The sequence below is a fragment of the Ovis aries genome, chromosome 4 (genome assembly GCF_016772045.2).
Source record: "Ovis aries strain OAR_USU_Benz2616 breed Rambouillet chromosome 4, ARS-UI_Ramb_v3.0, whole genome shotgun sequence".
Classification (NCBI taxonomy): Eukaryota; Metazoa; Chordata; class Mammalia; order Artiodactyla; family Bovidae; genus Ovis; species Ovis aries.
Window position 1 is genome coordinate 90783494 of NC_056057.1, and position 13082 is coordinate 90796575.

General features: G+C 36.0%; 1 protein-coding gene across 8 annotated transcripts in view; it reads right to left on the reverse strand.

The window, feature by feature from the left end:
- Positions 1-13082, reverse strand: part of POT1 (protection of telomeres 1) — a 95144-nt gene that overhangs the window by 54793 nt on the left and 27269 nt on the right. The gene's annotated exons all lie outside the window — the stretch shown is intronic.

Here is a 13082-nt window from a genome sequence, read left to right on the forward strand (position 1 = left end):
TTTTTCAATTTGAAGTGCTTTCTTATCTATAATGCTATATGAATCTTATTTCAGTTATAGAAGGTGATTGTGGGTGATGATATCAGTTTCTCAAAAGTATTATATGTACTAGGAAATTGAGAGGAGTTAAGAGAAGCTTGAAGAGTCTGCTAAAAACTGATGGACAGCTGTTGGGCTTTTGGTAGGGAGTGGGGTATTCACACTTTGTTTATGATTAAATGATCAAAATTGTTTTTAGTGGTAACAGAAATTCATGTGTACTTCTAAGTTCTTATTCTGTTGCTGGTACATGGTTCCATTAACGTTTTGCTTTAAATCTAATTTATAAAATGCATTCAACAACAAATCTTTCAAATATTTAGCATAAAATATGAGGTTTCTTATCATGAAATTTCTGCAGAGAATATGTATTTGGTTTATCATTCCACCCGAAAAATCAAATTCACTGGTTTTCAACTGGTAACAACATCCAGGTATACACACAAATTCTATGAAGTCCTGATACTGTTTTCTAAGTAAAGCAAAAATTTTCAAATTTCTAAAAGTAAAAAACTAAAATTATAAAAAAACTGTAAGAAATAATCCAAGGCATAAGTTAATTTTCATTGGTTTTTCTATTCCAAACTTCTTTTTAAAAAAAATCCTTCTCATTTTTTAACCAAAAAAGAATTTTTTTGAATCTGTTTTCACTCAAAGAGGAGATGGGAAAGTGAGGTTATCATACAACTCTCAGAAAGTTGGAAGTTTATAAAGAAACTTGAAAAACAATCTACTTTTAAGCCATTTGGGTAGAAGTTATACATTTCAGCAGAATGTGTCTTGTTTCAAAAACAACTTTGCACTCAAATTTATACTATACATTCAAAAGGTAGCATTAATATATCCATGTGTGGTAAGTCATTTTAGTTCTGTCTGACTTTTTGCAACCCTATGGACTGTGGCCTACCAGGCTCCTCTGTACATGAGATCCTCCAGACAAGAATAATGGAGTGGTTGCCAAGCCCTTCATCAGGGAATCTTCCCAAACCTGGGTCTCCTGCACCACGGGCAATGTTCTTCAAAACATCATCTACTGGCTACAAAACAAGCTCTCTAGAAGAGCATAACTAAACATGAGGAAGTTCTCAGACTCTGCTAAGATTATATACAAAAATAATGAGGAGTTTCAAACTAAAATTTTATATATTTTGGTGTTTAGATACGCATACAGTTATAAAAGAAACAAAACTTCAGATCCAAGGCATTAAAAAAAAAATCTGTCCAATAATTTTCCCTGAAGAACAATAAAGTAGCAATACAAATGAAATATTAAACAGCTTTCAGGTTCTTTCAAAAATTACCATTAGATTCCTAACATAACTGGAAACCTAGCTACTCATCTTAACAAACACTAACAGGGCAAACTGTCAAACAAGTGTTCTACCAGATAATCCTTCAATAATAACTACTTAAAATAATAAAAATAGTTATTTTCCCCATGCCTCATTTTTGACTCCAAAACGAATGAAAACAAAAAACAACTGTGAAGTCACAGTCAACCTAGAACTTTGTATTTTAATAACAGAGTTACAAAACAAAGGTTCAGTTCAGTTCAGTTGCTCAGTCGTGTCTGACTCTTTGTGACACTGTGAACCACAGCTCGCCAGGCCTCCCTGTCCATCACCAACTCCTGGTTTACTCAAACTCATGTCCATTGAGTTGGTAATGCCATCCAACTATCTCATTCTCTGTAGTCCCCTTCTCCTCCTGCCCTCAATCTTTCCCAGCATCAGGGTCTTTTCAAATGACTCAGCTCTTCGCATCAGGTGGCCAAAGTACTGGAGTTTCAGCTTCAACATCAGTCCTTCCAATGAACACCCAGGACAGATCTCCTTTAGGATGGACTGGTTAGATCACCTTGCAGTCCAACAGACTCTCAAGAGTCTTTTCCAACACCACAGTTCAAAAGCAACAATTCTTCAGCGCTCAGCTTTCTTTATAGCCCAACTCTTTGGAAAAAACATAGCCTTGACTGGACAGACCTTTGTTGGCAAAGTAATCTGTCTGCTTTTTAATATGCTGTCTAGGTTGGTCATAACTTTCCTTCCAAGGAGTAAGCGTCTTTTAATTTCATGGCTATAGTCACCATCTACAGTGATTTTGGAGCCCAGAAAAATAAAGTCAGCCACTGTTTCCCATCTATTTGCCTTGAAGTGATGGGACTGGATGCCATGATCTTAGTTTTCTGAATGTTGAGCTTTACGCCAACTTTTTCACTCTCCTCTTTCACTTTCATCAAGAGGTTCTTTAGTTCCTCTTCACTTTCTGCCATGAGGGTGGTGTCATCTGCATATCTGAGGTTATTGATATTTCTCCTGGCAATCTTGATTCCAGGTTGTGGTTCTTCCAGCCCAGTGTTTCTCATGATGTACTCTGCATGTAAGTTAAATAAGCAGGGTGACAATGTACAGCCTTGATGTACACCTTTTCCTATTTGGAACCAGTCTGTTGTTCCATGTCCAGTTCTAACTGTTGCTTCCTGACCTGCATACAGATTTCTCAAGAGAGAGGTCAGGTGGTCTGGTATTCTCATCTCTTTCAGAATTTTCCACAGTTTATTGTGATCCACACAGTCAAAGGCTTTGGCATAGTCAATGGAGCAGAAATAGATGTTTTTCTGGAACTCTCTTGCTTTTTCCATGATCCAGATGTTGGCAAATTTGGTCTCTTGTTCCTCTGCATTTTCTAAAACCAGCCTGAACATCTGGAAGTTCACGGTTCACGTACTGCTGAAGCCTGGCTTGGAGTATTTTAAGCATTACTTTACTAGTGTGTGAGATGAGTGCAATTGTGTGGTAGTTTGAGCATTCTTTGGCATTGCCTTTCTTTGGGATTGCAATGAAAACTGACCTTTTCCAGTCCTGTGGCCACTGCCAAGTTTTCCAAATTTGCTGGCATATTGAGTGCAGCACTTTCACAACATCATCTTTCAGGATTTGAAATAGCTCAACTGGAATTCCATCACCTCCACTAGCTTTGTTCGTAGTGATGCTTCCTAAGGCCCACTTGCCTTCACATTCCAGGATGTCTGGCTCTAGGTGAGTGATCATACCATCGTGATTATCTGGACTGTGAAGATCTTTTTCGTACAGTTCTTCTGTGTATTCTTGCCACCTCTTCTTAATATCTTCTGCTTCTGTTAGGTCCCTACCATTTCTGTCCTTTACTGTGCCCATCTTTACATGAAATGTTCCCTTGGTATCTCTAATTTTCTTGAAGAGATCTCTAGTCTTTCTGGTCTACTGGAGAAGGGAATGGCAAACCACTTCAGTATTCTTGCCTTGAGAACCCCATGAACAGTATGAAAAACAAAGGTAACTTAAGTTTCTTTTCTTGAAAGCTAATACCAGTAGAGAAACTACGGAGAGTAGAAAGACATCTAATAAATCATTATTCTTATCTAAATAACATATTAATATAATGTCTGTGTATGTGTACATGTGTGTGCTCATTTGTGTCTGCCTCTTTGTGACCCCACAGCCAGGCTCCTCTGTCCATGGGATTCTATAGGCAAGAATACTGGAGTGGGTTGCCATTTCCTCCTCCAGGGGGTCCTCCTGCCCCAGGGATCAAACCTGAATCTCTGGTGTCCCCTGCAGTGGCAGGCAGATTCTCTACGACTGAGCCACCTGGAATCCCCAAATAACCTCTAAAACACATATTTAAACTTTTTTTTTTTAATATTTAAACTTTTGATACAGGATTTATTTTAACTACTTTAATGCTTCAGTAAGACTTCATGTTTAACCTGACAAAGTGTTCTAACTACTTTAACACTTAGGTAATACTTCATGTAACTTGATATAAATCTAGAAAAGGTAACAAATGATAAATTAAGCCCTATAGTCTGCAATCACCTAATTTCCTCAGTATGATTAAGTGTAAATTGCCTTGGAGTTATATTATAAGGAAAAGCTGGTAGTTCATCTAAGCAAGGTCTTTAATCAAAGAAGCATGCATGCACGCATAAATTATATAATCCACAAAAAATTCCTCCATGAAAGCTGCTTTACCATCTTTTATCTATTATCAATACTAGAGCTGCGTTGCTTTTAAACCAATCAGTGTTTCCCCCACAGTTTTCTATCTGTATGAAAGTTTATTATTGAAACACTAAAGTAAAAGCCATGAAGGCAAATCACTGAACTCAGGTGACACTATATGCTACAACCTTATCTGTTTACAAGGATACTTGCTATATAATACGTAACAGCACTCTTTAACTATGCTGGCATGAAGTTAACATAATTTCCACTCATGTTTTTATAATATTGGAAAAAACAATGGGAAGCAGGAAGAGAAGAAAGCATAAGCAGGATGACAGACATATGGGCTCTAAACACATGTGTGCACATACACACAGATTAGATAGGAAAGTAAGTAGGTAGGTAAACAGATACTCGACAAGTTTATAAATGTTATTCTAGAATTACGCCTGGAGGCATTTTCCTCTTATGTTTTACTCTAGGTATTAAGCAACCACAGGTCATAGATGGTATACTAGGTTTAAGGATTTATATTAAAACTAGCAGTGGTTTTTCTCTTTCCAGAGTTTGTGCTTATAATAAGGTAGATAAAATAAAAAGAATGACTTTTAAAATAACTATAAAAGTATATTGCTATTCATCAATAAAAAGGAATAAACTACTAATACATGCTATAACATGGAGCCTCAAAATCATTATCTAGATGAAAGAAGCCAGAAGCAAAGTGAGGCTCTCTAAATGAAATGTACATAAAGGCATAAAAGTATTAGTTTGGTGCAAAAGTAACCACAGTTTTGCTTTATCGAATTTTGCTATTTGATTGGAATACATTCTTAAATAAATATGGTTATATTATCCATCATTTTAATGCACATTTCTCCCTTTATGTTTTTTTGCTGTCTTACTATTGTTGTTGTTCAGTTGCTAAGTCACATCCAGCTCTTTCCAACCCCATGGACTACAGCACGTCAGGCTTCCTTGTCCCTCACCATCTCCCAGAGTTTGCTCAAATTCATGTCCATCGAGTCAGTGATGCTTCTAACTCTCTCATCCTCTGTCGCCCCCTTCTCTTCCTGCCCTCAATCTTTCCCAGCATCAGGGTCTTTTCCAATGAGTCAGCTCTTCTCATCAGATAGTCAAAGTACTGGAGCTTCAGCTTCAGCATCAGTCCTTCCAATGAGTATTCAGGGTTGCTTTCATGTAGGACTGACTGGTTTGACTTATTACTTGCTGCTTATTGCATGTTTATTTTAGACTATGGAAATGATGCTAGACAAAAAGCAAATTTGAGTAATTTTCTTATTCAAGTTCAAATGGGCTGTAAAGCAGTGGAGACAACTTGCAACAACAACAACACACGTGGCCTAGGAACTGCTAACGAACATACAGTGCAGTGGTGGTTCAAGACGTTTTGCAAAGGGGACAAAAGCCTCGAAGATGAGGAGCACAGTGGCATAAAAAACTGATGTAGAGACGGTAGTAAATACTCTGCCTAATGATTAAAAATTGGGCAACATCTGAATAGTCCTCTTTTTTGAGGAGACCTGTTGCAGATCATACACTGCGAGAAGAGAATTCCCCCCCGGCTCTCTGTTAGCTGTTCTTCCACAGATCCTTATATGGAGGTACAGATAATATACATGACTTACATACATCATATTTAATAGATGATTTTGAAACAAGGCAGTTACCAACAAAAAGTGAGATCAATTCCAGGCAATACATCCAGTTTTGAAAAATATAAAATAATTTTAAAGAAAAAAATCTTTTTGCAGATCTTCTATGGGTAAGACTCTCCAAATAAACTAATTATGACTCCACAAGCACTATAAACATTTATATTTCAAAAACTATCAGCACAAAACTAAAATGCTGGGGAAATCATCTATAACATATATGATGAAAAAGAGTACGAAGTTGCTAGAAATCATTGAAAAAGGACAACCAAACTGAAAAATATGGAAGAGAATATATTTTTATTTTCTTAATTGATGTATGTGAAGTAGGGAGGGAAAAGTAATATACTGAAGTAGAAGAAAATCTTAAAAATGCAGATAGAAATCAAAGTTTTTTGTAACTTACAAGTAATTTTTGTGAGCCCAATATTAATAGAATCTATTAGGCCAGTGAAATAATATAATGAAGTATTGCATTGATAGCCACTTAAAATATGAGTGTGAGTTGTGTCCGATTCTTTGTGACCCCATGGACTGTAGCCCACCAGACTCCTCTGTCCATGGAATTCTCCAGGCAAGAATATGGAGTGGGTTGCCATTTCCTTCTCCAGGGGATCTTTCTGACCCAAGGATCAAACCTGGGTCTGTTGCACTGCAGGCAGATTCTTCACCATCTGAGCTATAGGGAAGTCCACTTAAAATATATTTGTAATAATTCTGAATAACCTTGCAAAGACCAACTGTCAATGATTGACACATGACAGTTTTAGCATATAAAGATGTTGACTGTATATATAACCAATACAATCTGAACAAGCCAGTTTTACCACATATGAAAAACATAAATACAAATTTTTTTAAAATTTTATTCAAGAATATAAACAAGCAGTGTATCACACAGTGTATCATAGGTCCTTAATAATGATCCCTAAAAAAGCCTGCTACAAGAGCATAAAAGTATGCATCAATATACTGCTGACATTCTATTGCTTCAAATTATATTTAAGTTGACTGCTTCAGCCCTAGTACACATTTTTATTATAAAACTGACAACTGTTGTTGCTATTTTCAAAGTCTGGAATGTTACCTCTTCTTCCTCTTCTATCAAAATCCAATATCCTTTAAAGTTCAGCTCAACGGGCTACATCTCCTAGAAACTTTTCTCCATTAGCATTAATCTCTGCATTCCCACTCTAAAAGCACCTTGTTTATTCCTTTAGTCACAGCATAATACAACTGTGCCTCGTATTAACTAGCTGATTACCTTTGGATCTCTCTCACTTATAAACTCTCTGAGAGTTATTTTATCTATGGACAACAATGTATTACTTTCCATCTTTAGAAAACAACTAACTATAGTATAATGCTACACAGGCTAGCAAAGACATTTTCTAATTGAATGAATAAAAGAATGTAACACAAGTTTCTTGAAAGAATGAGAAAACACTTATATTATTCACTGAAATAATTAAAACTATAAACTCATGAAACATAGTAAGTGGGCTAATAATTTTTTGGAGGAAAAGGTTCTGAGAGACATATTCCTAGGATATGGACAGGAAAGAGGGGATGCCACAAACCTCAAAGAAGTCATCTTGAATATAACAAAGCAATCCATACAAAGGTTCAGTGACAGAATAAGAAAGATCTTTCTTCACCGTCACTCTCTAAGTGGAAACCTAAATATTTCCTACTGGCCTGGACAGAATAGCCTGAAAACAGTGAAGAGAGGCTTAGCTCTCCTTTCTAAATCCTTAAAGAGATAAGTGATGACTAGCCGTGCTCTGGCTGCCCTCCCGTCATGAAAGTAAGACAGCCAAGCAATTGAGAAGTCTCAACTCACTCAACTAGACATAATGCTTTAGCTCGAGAGAAATGGAAAACTCCATACCTGCCCACAACCTTCACCTCATTTATAAGGTAAATCCACCATTCAGCTTTAAAATAAACATTCAAAAAGTTTAGTATGCTTCACAATGATGATTCTGTTCATTTTTAACAATAAAATGGACAACTAGAATTTTACAAATTGGGGAAAGACTAAAACCAAAGTGAAATCATGAATAATTATAATTATTGTACTGTAATGATTATCTGTCTAAACTGAAATTTTAATTTCTTGAGGGTGGAAAACAATTACATAAATCTTTGAATGTCTCATGTCTAATACAACACCTGGCACATAGAAAGTTGTCAATGTTTGTTGAATAAATGCAAATGAGTGAACTGAAAAAAAAATCCCTATATATTTATTTTGTTTTAAATGCCATACATTAAACCAATACATATTCTGTAGCTTTGACATTAACTGAATATTCAGATAAGTGAGTCTAAACGTATCACAGATCAGGAGTTTCCAATGTGAAGCTCAAAGGAAGCAGGGAATGAATCTTTGATATTGTATGTTGAAGTCTTTACACATGCATATGTATTTTTCTAGAGCAAGTTCTACATAGCTGTCATCATTCTTTCATAAAGGCTGAAGACTACAAAACAATCAAAACGTCTAAAGATGCATTATCAATTGTAAAAAATTAAAAATATAATTAAATATTACACACAATTTATGTAACACCAGATGTTTTAATCTTTGATGAATCAGAAAAGCTCCTGGATTTACATGGAGTACCAAGAGTCATGAATCATTCAATATTTAATAAATGCTTTTTCAATCATTTAAATGTAGAAAATGTGGGCATTTATTATTATACTTTGTGAAATTAAAAGATACTAGCTACATCATCATTAATAGGCAACCAATATTACTCATGCAAAACAAAAATATTCAAACAATTATGCCACATGACATTAGTGCATAAATGGTTAAGACATTTTCGTAAGTGAAAATAGCATTTTTACAAAACCAAAACTAGTAATCCAGAGTTAGCCAGAACATTTAACAAAACAGGAAAAGATAAAGTCCTGGGGCTCTATATCCTAGCACTCTAACCCAAAAACTAAAAGTAAGTAAAATAGATAGGAGCTCTCAGAAATCCAATGTTGTAGACACAAGTTAGTAATTTGATTATACTGCTCAGGAAGGAGCTGCAACAGGTGTCCTTTTTCTAAGAAACTGAATAGAAGAAGTCCCCTTCTAGAATCACAGCAACATCCAAAACTGGTCAGTTGAACCAAGCAGTTTTTTTCTGATATTGAGAATTTTAGATGGAAGGTGAGGTATGAAAATAATTTCACAACATAAAGCATTCCTGAGGAAAGCTTGCAAGCCACAGGTGATGGGCCATACTACATGGCACAAAAAGGCTGAGACCTCTAGGGCCTCAGAGGTGGAGAGAGAATGGAAAAAGGAGAGGTAAACAATAAAAACAGATGATACGAATACTCTGACTATTCTCTCCCTTCCTCTGGACTCAGATATTAGGAAGAATAAGCACAAACAAGAGTTGCCCCTACTCATCCCATTTGCTCTGTGAGCAGGGATTATATTAACCAAGCAAGCATCACTATACACTGTTAACAGGTCTGGATGGAAATGATTAATGGCCTGCCTCTATGCACTTTACTTAGTAAGAACAGACAATAAGAACAGAGTAAAGGTGTCTCAAGTTTAAAGTAAGTATTAAGCTATTTCTTAAAATCTGAGACAAAGTTAAAAATAAATTCCTTTATATGTGTTATATAAGAAAATATGCCCAATGTTATCTGTACAAGATGAAACACTGCATACCTAGCTCTCTATATCCAGCTCTGTAAAGTGAAAGTAACTGTAATGCTTTCACAGGAGGTAACTGCTATAAATCTCAAAATCCCAAGAAGGTGACAATAACCTTGTCTTCCTACATGAAAGAGGCCATATTAAGTACCCCAATGAGTGATTATCAAAATAAATTTTGATGATACAATGATCTTTCAATACATGGTGTTCTCATTATCCCTGAGATATTCTTGGTTTTCATGACATCTTATCACAAATGAGTAAGAGACTGAGTATCTGTAGTGCTTTTAACACAGGATTGATGAGACCTCTGGAAGAATAAAAGCTGCAACTGCCCTGAGACTGAATACAAAGCTTAGGAAATAAAGCATGTGCAATGGTTTATTTGCACAAGATGGCAATGTGCTACAGGTCAGGTGTAATCATTATCACAGAGGAGGGAAGTCTTCAAGAAAAGTTCCAGCCAAGTGGTAAGGATGCAAAATTGCACCAAATTGCCTCTACTGCACTGAACTGAACATTTATAAAATGAATTTTAATGAAAAATTCTAGCTGATGATATGTAAGAGAGTTTTTTTCCACCTACCTAAGTTTGAGTTGCATAAAGGTAACTGTCCTCCACATAACTATTTTGTACATTAAGATGTAATATTTAGGTTGTGGCTATGTATTTGTGAAATAAGGTTGCTTTATATCATAAAACAGGCACAGCTGTGGGTTATTCCTGTACATTTATTCTAGTACTTCTCAGGGGTAATAACAATGAAGTTGATCCTTTCCTAAACACAAAAATCAGAGCTTTCTGTCTGACTCTCCTGTAGCATGTTGAAGGATGAACTCTAACAAACAGAAATAAAAATGTAAGTATAACAAAAATGAAAAGACAGATAGTTTGCAAATGCTACTATCTTGCTATTATCTTGCTTGTAAAGATATCTCCCTACATCTTCAGACATATTTTAGAGTTTCAATGAATATTTTCAGAAAAAATTGATGACATTCATTTTAAATTAGTATCTCAGAAGAAACAGAGAAATGTAGGGACTGCATATCTAAGAAACATATAAGATGCATAGAATAAACATATTATTATATAGTTTCCTAGTGCTTTCATTATATACACATGAATTAATAACACTGTCAGAAGAAAATGATTATGCTATATAAAATTAGTGTTGAGTCATCATAGCTATTTTAAAAACAGCTATCTTTTTATTTTCTAATTTCAAGTTATTTTTTAACATAATATACTTGCTGATTAATTTACTATAAACTTTTAATGAAAAGCATTTGCAACACACGAAGTGCAAATGGTATATCTTCTACCAAGTTAGAGGAACATTATTACCAATATGTCACTTATTCCTAAATTTGGCAGGCCAATGAAAGCCAGCGGGTAACACGCACCATTGGAAGAGGATCACAGTAACAGAATTCTCAGAATGAGCAATGTAAAATTCAGGGGTGGAAACTGAATGAGAAGAAACTACTAAAGAGAAAGTACGCATGTGTATTTTGAATGGTATGATGGGGTATGGAATGTAGACTTTGCAAAAAGGTAAAGCTGAATGAAAATATTTGAGAAATTAAAACAAAAATTTCTCTGCTTCAACCTTAGGGTTTAATTTTTTCCCCTCCTCCTAAAACAACAGAAATCAGGGTTTTCAATAAAACATCCCTTGGGCTCTTCAAACTTAGCTACCTTCTATTTCAAACTTCTTATCTCTAGATTTAATAGGCTTCACATAATCGTTTTCACATAAACTAAGTTGTACCTATAAATTAACAAAATATTCGGACCACATGAAAATAAAATTTTCCCCTATCCAACAAAGCAAGGAGTAAACTTAGAGGCCATTTCATAATAAAATTTACATATGTAATCTAATTAGGGCTTACCAGGTGGCTCAGTAAAGAATCTGTCTACAATGTAGGAGACATGGGTTCGATACTTGGGTCAGGAAGGTCCCCTGAAGAAGGAAATGGAAACCCACTCCAGTATTCTCGCCTAGGAAATCCCATGAACAGAGGAGCCTGGCAGGCTACAGTCCACGGAGTCACAAAAGAGTCAGATACAACTTAGTGACTGAACAACAATTTAATAAATTAAATATTAAAGAATATTAACTCACTAGGAACACCTTAGTGTTCTCAGCTTGAGCCACAGCAGTTGGCAGACACACAGTATATAAAATGTTTCATTACCACCACCCGTTTCATATTTTTACATCTTAAAATATGGCTACACCTTAAAACTGACAGTAAAGTATAGCTTTTATTAATAATACATAAAACAATGATGAGTTTTACAAACTGTTGTTTAAAATTAGACTCAACAGAGTAATAAATGTGAAATTTAATGCTGAACTGAATTAAACCAAGATGAAAGTGCTATGTCTGTTAAATACATTAACTCTCAGAAAACTGAAATTCAGGCTTTTTAAACACATAATTTTACGTTAGTCTGTTTAAAAGTTTGCACTTTTATATAGAATAGGTTCAGTTCAGTTCAGTTGTTCAGTCGTGTCTGATTCTTTGCAACCCCATGAACCATAGCACGCCAGGCCTCCCTGTCCATCACCAACTTCTGGAGTCCACTCAAACCCATGTCCATTGAGTCAGTGATGCCATCCAACCACCTCATCCTCTGTCATCCCCTTCTCCTCCTGCCCTCAATCTTTCCCAGCATCACAGTCTTTTCAAATGAGTCAGCTCTTCACATCAAGTGGCCAAATTATTGGAGTTTCAGCTTCAAGATCAGTCCTTCCAATGAACACCCAGGACTGATCTCCTTTAGGATGGACTGGTTGGATCACCTTGCAGTTCAAGGGACTCTCAAGAGTCTTCTCCAACACCACAGTTCAAAAGCATCAATTCTTTGGCACTCAAGTTCTCTGTATAGTCCAACTCTCACCTCCATACATGACTACTGGAAAAACCATAGCCTTGACTAGATGGACCTTTGTGGACAAAGAAATGTCTCTGCTTTTTAATATGCTTTCTAGGTTGGTCATAACTTTCCTTCCAAGGAGTAAGCGTCTTTTAATTCCATGGCTGCAATCACCATCTGCAGTGATTTTGGAGCCCAAAAATGTAAAATCAGCCACTGTTTACACTGTTTCCCCATCTATTTGCTATGAAGTGATGGGACCAGATGCCATGATCTTCGTTTTCTGAATGTTGAGCTTTAAGCCATCTTTTTCACTCTCCTCTTTCACTTTCATCAAGAGGCTCTTTACTACTTCTTCACTTTCTGCAATAAGGGTGGTATCATCTGCATATCTGAGGTTATTGATATTTCTCCAGGCAATCTTGATTCCAGCTTGTGCTTCTTCCAGCCCAGCGTTTCTCATGACGTACTCTGCATATAAGTTAAATAAGCAGGGTGACAATATACAGCCTTGACGTACTCCTTTTCCTATTTGGAACCAGTGTGTTGTTCCATGTCCAGTTTTAACTGTTGCTTCCTGACCTGCATACAGGTTTCTCAAGAGGCAGGTCAGGTGGTCTAGTATTCCCATCTCTTTCAGAGTTTTCCACAGTTTATTGTGATCCACTCAGTCAAAGGCTTTGGCATAGTCAATCAAGCAGAAATAGATGTTTTTCTGGCACTCTCTTGCTTTTTCAATGATCCATCGGATGTTGGCAATTTGATCTCTGGTTCCTCTGCCTTTTCTAAAACCAGCTTGAACATCTGGAAGTTCA